This window comes from Capsicum annuum, chromosome 9, assembly GCF_002878395.1.
Source record: "Capsicum annuum cultivar UCD-10X-F1 chromosome 9, UCD10Xv1.1, whole genome shotgun sequence".
Lineage (NCBI taxonomy): Eukaryota > Viridiplantae > Streptophyta > Magnoliopsida > Solanales > Solanaceae > Capsicum > Capsicum annuum.
In genome coordinates, this window is record NC_061119.1 from 14,372,354 (window position 1) to 14,382,735 (window position 10,382).

Sequence of the window (10,382 nt, forward strand, 5' to 3'; positions counted from 1 at the left end):
CTATAACATGAAACTGTGGGAAGTAATTATCTAACTGACATGCCCCTGATACACCATTATGGCTGAGTTGGGGTCCAATCTATAACCCCAATTAGACAAGTGTCAATACCGCACCACCGATAAGGACAAGTTATGGGCGGCCTTCATGTAATAGTGTCTCCTATATGAAAATGGTAGGGCCCTTATCTAACAGTGCTTATCCACCTTATCAACCCTCATCGAAAGTGTTGATGTCTCAATTTATGCTGGCAACATAGTTCTAGAATGCAAGGATGACTGCTAAGGATCACACCCTCATCTGATAGTGTGTGTCCCCATCCTTGGATTCACTCGGTGCTAATTTCTACTCCCATCTGAATGGACACTGAACATGATTTATTGAACTGAACATGGATTGAGTTACTGAATTCTATTGACTAATGGAATAGTATTGATATCTGACAACTGGCTGTGTTTATGAGATCATGGAGATTTCATGAGTTATAAGACTGTCTGAAGTCTAAGGATCATGGCTTAACTGAAAGTATCGTGAAAACATGACATGGCTCTAAGCACATAGCTAATATTTCGGGTACAAGTTCCCCCAGGACTCGATAGAAGGAAACTGACCAAGCATAACTTACTTGAACATATAACTAACATCATAATCCATAATACATTTATAGAAGAATTCCATCAAAACATATGATAGGCATAACTTGTACATACATGGGGATTTCATGATATCATACTAGTTGGGCATTGTTCCTTCATCTAGGCATTTAATCAAACACATGGTAGGCATAGCACATGTAGACAACATTATACACTAATTAATCATCATGATTTATCTCTAATTTCATCATCCTAGGGTTTATTCATAGGTTTACATAAATATACATCTATACAAATCTATTCCACATAAAATTGATCAGCCAATATGGATTTAAATTCAATTGATCATTCTCAACATAAAAAAAACCAACCCAACATAAAATTCATAAAGAAATCCATAAACTTAAACTTACAAAAGAGATTCTTAGTCTTCATGGATGAAAGGAGTCCATGAATGAACACTACGCATACCTTACTTCGTCGTTTCATGAAGATTGACGGTGAAACTTTCTTGAAATTGGAACTTCTATAAAAACCCTAGCTTGTTCTTGAGAGAAACTTGAGAGAAGAGAGTGTATTTTAGGTGAAAAGTGGCTAAATCACGTGTTAAAGGGCTTAAATGGGGGTGGGAAATTGACCCTTTTAACCCTAGACGCGTCTTGTAATTTCAGTAAAAATTTCTCGAATTGAACCCATAGCGCGACGCGGTGCTATTGCGCGGTGTCACTGGAATTTGACAATTGGGAAATTGAGGGATGGTACGATGTGGAGCCATTGCGTTGCCCCTTCTTTTACGACCTAGAACTTTGGCGCGATGCGGAGAAAATCGTGCTAAGACATAGGAAAAGGACAATTCTAAATTTGGGCCCTGGCGCGACACACCATAATCACGGACCCCTACTAGAATTTTCCAAATGTCATTTCCTCTTGTGGCGTGGTGTGCCACTAACTAATGTGGTGTGCCCCTTGGGACATTATGTCCCTCGAAGAATACTAACTTTGTTGAGATTCTGAGGAAAACTGGGATGATGCATAGGGCACCTACGAATTGAGTCAAGACTAGATATGATATCTAGGGTCTGAAACTGAGACATAATACACGGACTGTGATGAATATGCAACTACCTAGTTGCCCTATCTTGGAATAGTTATGTTCATGAGACTTCAGATAGCATGAATAAATGTAAATATGGGAAACCATACAAACTTGTCTATTTGACTGCTAAACTGAATAACAAGCTCTACAGATTAACTTATGCTAAAAATTTATACTCGACTGGGGCCTTTTTCTAACACTCTTTCTATAGAGTTCTAGTGGCTTTAAGGGGTAAGGAAATCTTGGCATGGTCTGAATAAGTTATGTAATATGAGTCATGGCCTATGAAACATCATCTAGGATAAAGTGGCTAAGCCTTATGAACTGCAACTAAAATTTTTGAGCTTAGAGATATCCCTTGAATATCCTTTTAAGTATACTCTCCACCTTAGTATAACCCTTCACCTAAGACTACTGAAAATATTCACATGGGTGCTAAGCATGAATGGATAAACATACTAACTTATCGAATTAACTGAATGATGAATAACTGAATTACTGGGTCTGCAAGACAGAACTATACTTAGCCTGAATAACTGAACTGAAACCATGGAGTTTCATGTATACGAGGTAAGGACTGACTAGATAACATGAAATAACTGAGCATGAGTTTATAAAAACTATATTATTTGAGAATGTAAGACCAAGCGTATGATATGATTCTGAAATAATCTGTAAACTGAGGTACTAAAATACTAAAAATCTAAGTAACTGATAATAGTATGCTATAGTCGAGCAATCGTGAGACTGAACCGAGTTAAGAATCTGATTACTAGACTAAGACTGAGGATGACACTATGTTTGAGATTGTAACAATGAATGTAATTGAGATGGTAATGGGGGTTGAACACACTGTAAGGCATTAAAGTAGTAGTCATGAGCTGCGTGAACTAATTTTGGAGTTTTTTGTACTCACGGAACATGATTCGTACTACTGAGTGAACTGGAACTCCTCATACTAGGAACTGTAAGCACACACAATTCTATGGAAAGTGCGAGAATATAAGTTGTGTTCATGGAGCTAAGACATAAAACATGCATAGGTATCGTGATGACTGAAGTACAAAATTTTGAACAGAGGTAAAGATGGGTTGGCCATCATTCCCACCGTTTACTTTTCTACACGTACTAATATTACTACTGAAATTTGGAAGCCTGACTTCCTGAGATATCATAATCGAACATTTCCTATATAACCGTCGGGCTAAGATAGACTGACCCACTAGGGTGGAGACTGAGAAATGTTTTGTTAATATTTGGTCTGACTTTAAAGTTAACTTCTATGCAAAGAGTTACAAAAGACAGAGAAACTCCTGAATCGAATGAGGCATAAACATGTAAAAGGGGAGATCTATAACATACCCATAACAACATCAGAAGAAATTTCTCGATCTTGCCTAGACTGAAGTGCATAAAGCCTATTTAGGCACTGCCCACTGGTGGCACTGGAAGTAGCGCCCTGCTGATTCAGGCGATCGGACAGGGATGAAGAATGACTGTGCTGACTTCGTGGGCCAGGCTTAGGAAAATCTCAAACTCTGTGACCTGACTCGACACATCTAAAACACACATCACTACCGGCTTTACACATCCCATTATGATTTTTACCACATTCTTTGCAAAATAGGTTGGTACGAACACAACTTGGATTACTCTGGGTCTTGGAGCCTGGCGCCCCATTATGACTGTCACTCCTGAACTTTGGTACTGGTGCACTAGCTGAAGATAGAACAAGGGATGCAGATTTCGAGCGGAACTGAGAATGATTCCCACACTCTGACTTAGGCTGAGCGAAGTTGAAACTACCTATTCTAGTTTTCTTATTTTCTGTCTCCTTCTCCTTAAGATTCTACTCCTCAATCTGTTAAGCATGGACAATAAACCTAGATATGTCCATATCCTTAATCAACATTGCAATCCTGTACTCCTTAACCACTCTACCCGATACCCCAGACATAAACTTGGTCATTCTGGATCTATTGTCTGCTACTACACGGGGAGCATACCTGGCTAACTGAGTAAACTTGAGGGAATACTCTTTCACACTCATACTGCCTTACCTGAGATTGATGAACTCTAACACCTTAGCTTCTTTCAGCTCTAAGGGAAAAAATCTATCTAAGAAGGTTGTAGAAAACTCTTCCCATTGTATGGCCTCTGCATCTGCACCCCTGTCTACCTCCCACTGCTTAAACTACATATGGGCTATATCTTGTAGTTGATAGACGATTAACTCAACACTTTTACTAGAAGTCATTCCTATGATATCTATGACTTTCTGAACCTGATTGAGAAACTTCTATGGATTCTCTTCTGGCTTAAATCCTGAGAATAAAAGAGGATTCATTAGGGTGAAGTCCCGAATCCTGGATGCAGCAATATTGGTCACTAGGTTGGCTGGAATAGCAGCTGGTCATTCATTTTGGACTTCTACTGAATTGGCTAGAGTAGTGAATGCAGTTTTGAATTTTGCATAAGAGACGTGCTCTTCCAGGGGATCTACCTGAACGGGCTGAGGTACTGACTGGTTTTCGGTCCTTTTTTTAATAGTCCTTTTGGGAGGCATATTATGTAACCGAAAGGAAGATGCGAATAAGAATGAGAATTTAGATGGAGCTCATGCTCACTCGCACGACATGAATACTGAATGAAGGAAAACTGTTCCTACAACATCTCATAGCCTCCTGTACATAAGTGTGGCGCACTACACACCTATGCATAAGACTTTACTAGATGTGGCTTTCAGACTCTCTAAGACTCTATTGAACTTGGTTCTGATACCAAGTTTGTAACGCCCCGAGTCTGGTACCCCAAATGCTATCGGTGCTCATAATCCCGAAGGACCATAAGCTAACCCATGATACTATATAATGTAGAATAATAGGCTAAAATGCCATAAGATTTAAAACTTTAATACTGATAAAGAGAAATGATAAAATCTGATAAAAACATCAGAATCTGAAATACTAAATACTATTTAAACATCTAGTCTGAAAAGCCTCTACAACTGTCTGAACTATGGAGTTGATAGGACAAGCCCCCAACTAACTCTAACAACTGAAAATAAACTAAGATAATGAATGAATAAACATGTCTTCAAACTATGAGGACTCACCACTACTTTGCCTGATGAAAGTCGGATCTGCTAAGGGTGTTATGGAGCCCGTAAATCTAAACCTATGGTATAAAACACCATAGCACAAAAAAAATTATGCATCAGTACGTGTTGATGTACCGGTACGTAAAGTGAGGTTAGGCTAAATGCAAGGGTTCATATGCATGAACAATAACAACTGAATAACATGAGTATGACTGAATCAGAGTACATGTATAAATACGTGAATTATAACTGAGATCAAGATAATACTAAATACAGAATCTGAATACTGGTTAACTGTTGTAACTGATAACTAATATACTATTTTTGGAGTGACTGTATCTGACAGTCCTATTTTTGATGGAACTATTTGAGTTTCATGCTGAGATGAGTGACAGTATCTGACAGTCCTAAAATTTGTAGAAATATCTAAGTTCTTTACTGATGACTAAGACTAAGACTGTGGGAGGTAATCATCTAACCGACATGCCTCTTTCTGAACTGTTTGGAGTCCAACCTATAACCCTAGTTGAAAAGGTGTCAGTACCGTGCCATGGGTAAAGACAAGCTGTGAGTTAACCCTATCTGATAGGGAGCTCTTCCATTACTCTATCGCTGGTAGAAGAACCCAAATGAGATGTATTAACCCTAGACTCGTAGGGTTATATCTCAACCTACGCTGTCTATGTAATTCTGGAATGCAAGGATTATTTCTAAGGATCACACCCTCTGCTGGCGGGTGAGCCCCCATCCTTGGGTTCACTCGGTGCTGAATCCTACTACCAACTAAATAGATACTGGACTAATTTCCTGGTTCATACTAGGTTGGATTGATTTATTACTAATTGTACTGATTAAATGAACTGAACTAAGTTTCCATTGACTGACGGAATACCACTGAGTTCTGTTAGCTGACTGAGATTACTGAGGACTGAACTAAATTCTGAATGGGACTGGATTGATACTGAGTTTTTCTGAGTTCTGTAACTGAACTAGAGTACTACTGATAGTGACATGACTGAGACTGTTCTATAACTGACACTGGCTCTAGGAGCACAACTAAATTATCGGGTATTAAATATCCCCAGGACTCGATAGCATAAAAATAATAAGACATGACAATTCTTCAATACTTGACAATACTCAACAACTCACAATACAATCTATGAGGCATTTCAGCAATCACTTAAAAATCATGAACTTGCACATGAACAGGAATGCATGCTAACACATCATAATTTCATTAAACCAATCTCATGAGCATTCCATCAAACACATACAAGGTATAGCTTTAGCATGGAAGACATTGTGATCATGTGGGTATAGCATAAGTTCATTAGTTAGATCACTAAAAAATTATAAAAGCACTATAATCTCAATTTAGCATGTTATCAATCATATGGTAGGCGTAGCTTCATACTTGGGCATGAACAAAAATGCTAATACATCATGACTTCATAATTCAAGGGTTTCAATATAAGAGAACAAAAATTCAACTTACATTCTATCATAATATCAAGAAATACATAAAGATTTCAACTTGTAACACATACCGCAACATCAACATTATTACATTCAAACCCACAACATGAAAATCACAATTCATGTTTTTAAGAGAAGTTTCTTGAACTCCAAGGGTGGAAGGGACCCTTGGATGAACACTTTACATACCTTATTGCTTGAATTTGGAAAGATTGATGGTGAAATCTCTTGAATTTGATTCTTGAATTGATACCCCTAGGGTTTTTTTCTTGAGGATTTTATGAATGATGATTGCCTCTAAAACACCCCAAGAACGTGGTGTTTTAATGAGAAAAACTGGCCCACCAACGCAATATCTGACGCGGCGCGTCGATGGCATCAACACTATATCTAACGCATTGCACCAAGATCATGCCGGGTTACTAGAATAGCACACGGGTAGCTGGGGATAATATCAACCAACGCAATAGGCGACACAGTGCGCCAAGATCACGTTGGTATACTATTTTTGGATTTCAAACATGGTCTAAGTAAGGTTCAAAAAATTCGAAACTTGTCCGGAACACCCATTGACCTTCCTGATCATGAATTAACGAAAATACAGACATTTCAAGGACATTAAGGTCGCGAAATGAGATTGTCAACTTTCGAAGGCTAAAAATACACTAAGTCTGAAAACTTAGCTAGAATTTTCTAAGTCTGGGACCCCCTTAACAAGCTTAAAGGACTGAATTAAGCTAGAAATTTTGCGGGGTCTTACAACATTCAACATAAAAAATCTTATTTTAAGTACCTACACTTAATCAATTTTAAGTCACTAAGTCACCACACAAATTACCAAACTGTACAAGATTCAAAAAGAAAATTTACGTTTCAACTACCTACACTTAGTCAATTTCAAGTGACTAAGTCATCTCACATGTTACCAAACTAAACCACATTCGAAACAAAAATTCACATTTCAACTATGTACACTTAATCAATTTCAAGTCACTATGTCACCACACAAATTACCAAACTAAACCACATTCAAAACAAAAATTCATCTTTCAAATACCTACACTTAGTCAATTTCAAGTGACTAAATCATCCCACGTGTTACCAAACTAAACCACATTCAAAATTAAAATTCACATTTCAACTATGTACACTTAATCAATTTCCAGTCAATAAGTCACCTCCTAAAAAAAAACTAAACTACCTTCAAAATGATAAATTCACTTTTCAAGTACCTACACTTGATCAATTTCAAGTGACAAAGTCACCTTCCAATTTACCACACTAAACTACATTCAACACAAAAAATCTCATTTCAAGTACCTACGCTTAATCAATTTCAAGTCACTAAGTCACCACAAAAATTACTAAACTAAATTAGATTAAAAACAAAAATTCACCTTTCAACTACCTGCACTTAGTCAATTTTAAGTGACTAAGTCATCTCACGTGTTACCAAACTAAACCACATTCAAAACAAAAATTCATATTTCAACTATCTACACTTAATCAATTTCAAGTCACTAAGTCACATCTCAAAAAAACAAACTAAACTACCTTCAAAATGATAAATTCACCTTTCATGTACCTACACTTAATCAATTTCAAGTGACTAAGTCACCTCCCAATTTACCACACTAAACTACATTCAACACAAAAAAATCTCATTTCAAGTACCTACACTTAATCAATTTCAAGTCACTAAGTCACCACACAAATTACCAAACTAAACTAGATTCAAAGCAAAAAATCATGTTTCAACTACCTACACTTAGTCAATTTCAAGTGACTAAGTCATCTCACATGTTACTAAACTAAACCACATTCAAAACAAAAATTCACATTTCCACTATCTACACTTAATCAATTTCAAGTCACTAAGTCACCACACAAATTACCAAACTAAACCACATTCAAAACAAAAATCCACCTTTCAACTACCTACACTAAGTCAATTTCAAGTGGCTAAGTCATCCCAAATGTTACAAAACTAAACCACATTCAAAATAATAAATTCACATTTCAAATACCTAAACTTCAACATTTTCAAGTCGCTAAGTCACCTCCCAAATTACCAAGAATAGCAAAATTCTAAATAAAAAGTTCACATTTCAAGTGCCTATGCTTCAAAAAAATTCAAAATAAAAGTTAACCTTCAAGTAACTACACTTAAACACTTTCAAGTAACATATTCATTTATAGTATAAGTCAAACAATTGAATAAGTGTAACAAAGCAAATAGGTAGAGGCATAGCATGTCCCTCTCACACCATATAATCATCACAAAATTCCTATCGCTTTCAAATCCTTCTACAGCGAACAATTCCAAACTAAACTATATTTAAAGAGTTCATTATAAGAAAATAGAGAGAAATCAACTTACCTTTTCTTGTCCTAAATTAAAGAGAAAAAGATAAGCGGTCACCAAAAAAATAGCAAAGCAATCCTTTTTTCCGAATTCGAATTCTGTCAAACAGTAACATCAAATTCCAAGAAACCCATTAGGCAACTAGAAGAAAAAAATCTTAACCATTAGGCGAAATAAGAAATCACAACTAACTTTGAATCACTACTACACAACCATTGCAGCAAATAAACGCAAAAAGGGGGGGAAATATGTATTAATATTTTAGCTTCTGGGAAACTTTGCAAGAACTTTTATTTTTTAACACCATGAGGCAACAAATATAATTATAACCAAAACACAATAAAATTTTTGTCAATGGTCAAAAAATAAGAGTAACTAAATTTGAAAATAGCATATGGGAGGCGGAGATGGCAGTCGGCGGCGGTGGTGGCAGTCAGCGGCGGCGATGGATTTGGAAGTGAGGATTTGGGTTTTTGTGTTTGTGTTTGTGTTTGTGTTTGTGTTTGTGTGAGGAAAATCAATTTTTGTGTTTGTGTGTGTTAGGGTGCGATTTCAATTGGAGAAAATAAATTATATGGTTGGTTTGGGTCAGGTCGGGTGGGGTCGGGTAGGACTTAATTAATTTAATAATTTTTTTAATTAAATTCCAGAAAACAGACAACATGTGGTCGATTTTTACAAAATTATTGGCAAAATAAAATATTAAATGTTCGATTTAGTTTTAAAAAAGTTACTATAGGAAAACGATCAGATGTGGCCAATTTTTTTCTTAAAAAGTTAAACCATATAATTAGTTATTTTATTATCATATTAACACGAGTAGTATATTTTCTAAATCATATAACAATATCAATGCATTTTGAAAATTAGGATGAATTTTTAGTTAATTATCTTTTAAATACGATATTATATATAATATACAAATGGAAAAGGGCAATTAAGATTGGGTTGAGTCGTGTCATTAACAGGTATTACCAAAATATTCGGTTGATTTATTTTTAAAAAAACATCATTCGAAAAATGAACACTTGTGGTCAATTTTTATTATATATATATATATACCTCGTAATACTTGTCCTACGTTATTACAACTTAATAACATATGTTTGTCTACATTGATACAAAATAGTATATTTATTTTCTCAATAGTATGATATCAACATATTATTCAAAATATTTTGATATATAGATTCAGTTTTCTAGCTTTTGATTACTGCATACGTCACTACACGAGATATACGTGTATATACATATATTCGATTGTCTATCATCTTTCAAATAGTACTATAAACATCACATGCATACACGATTTTACGATTCCATAATAATATACAACGTATTTTACATATACTCAGATAAATTATCAATTAGTTTATCTTATGTTATTAATATACCTTCACTATATAATATGTATATACTATATATATACCTATACATACAGACACATATACACACTACCGACTATATCAAATTTTAAATACGTATTATATACATCACATACGTACACGAGTATATTATCTAATAATATAATGCGACGTATTTCATATACATACTCTGATGAGTGATCGATTAATTTGATTAGCTTATATTAATATAACTTCAACGTACAGTATATATTATTATTTTTGTTGTTTCAAAGCAAGGTATTCAATATGTTTGTATAGATTCTACTAGATTTTGACTACATCGTTCATCAATCGATCACTACATCATATATATATATATATATATATATATATATATATATA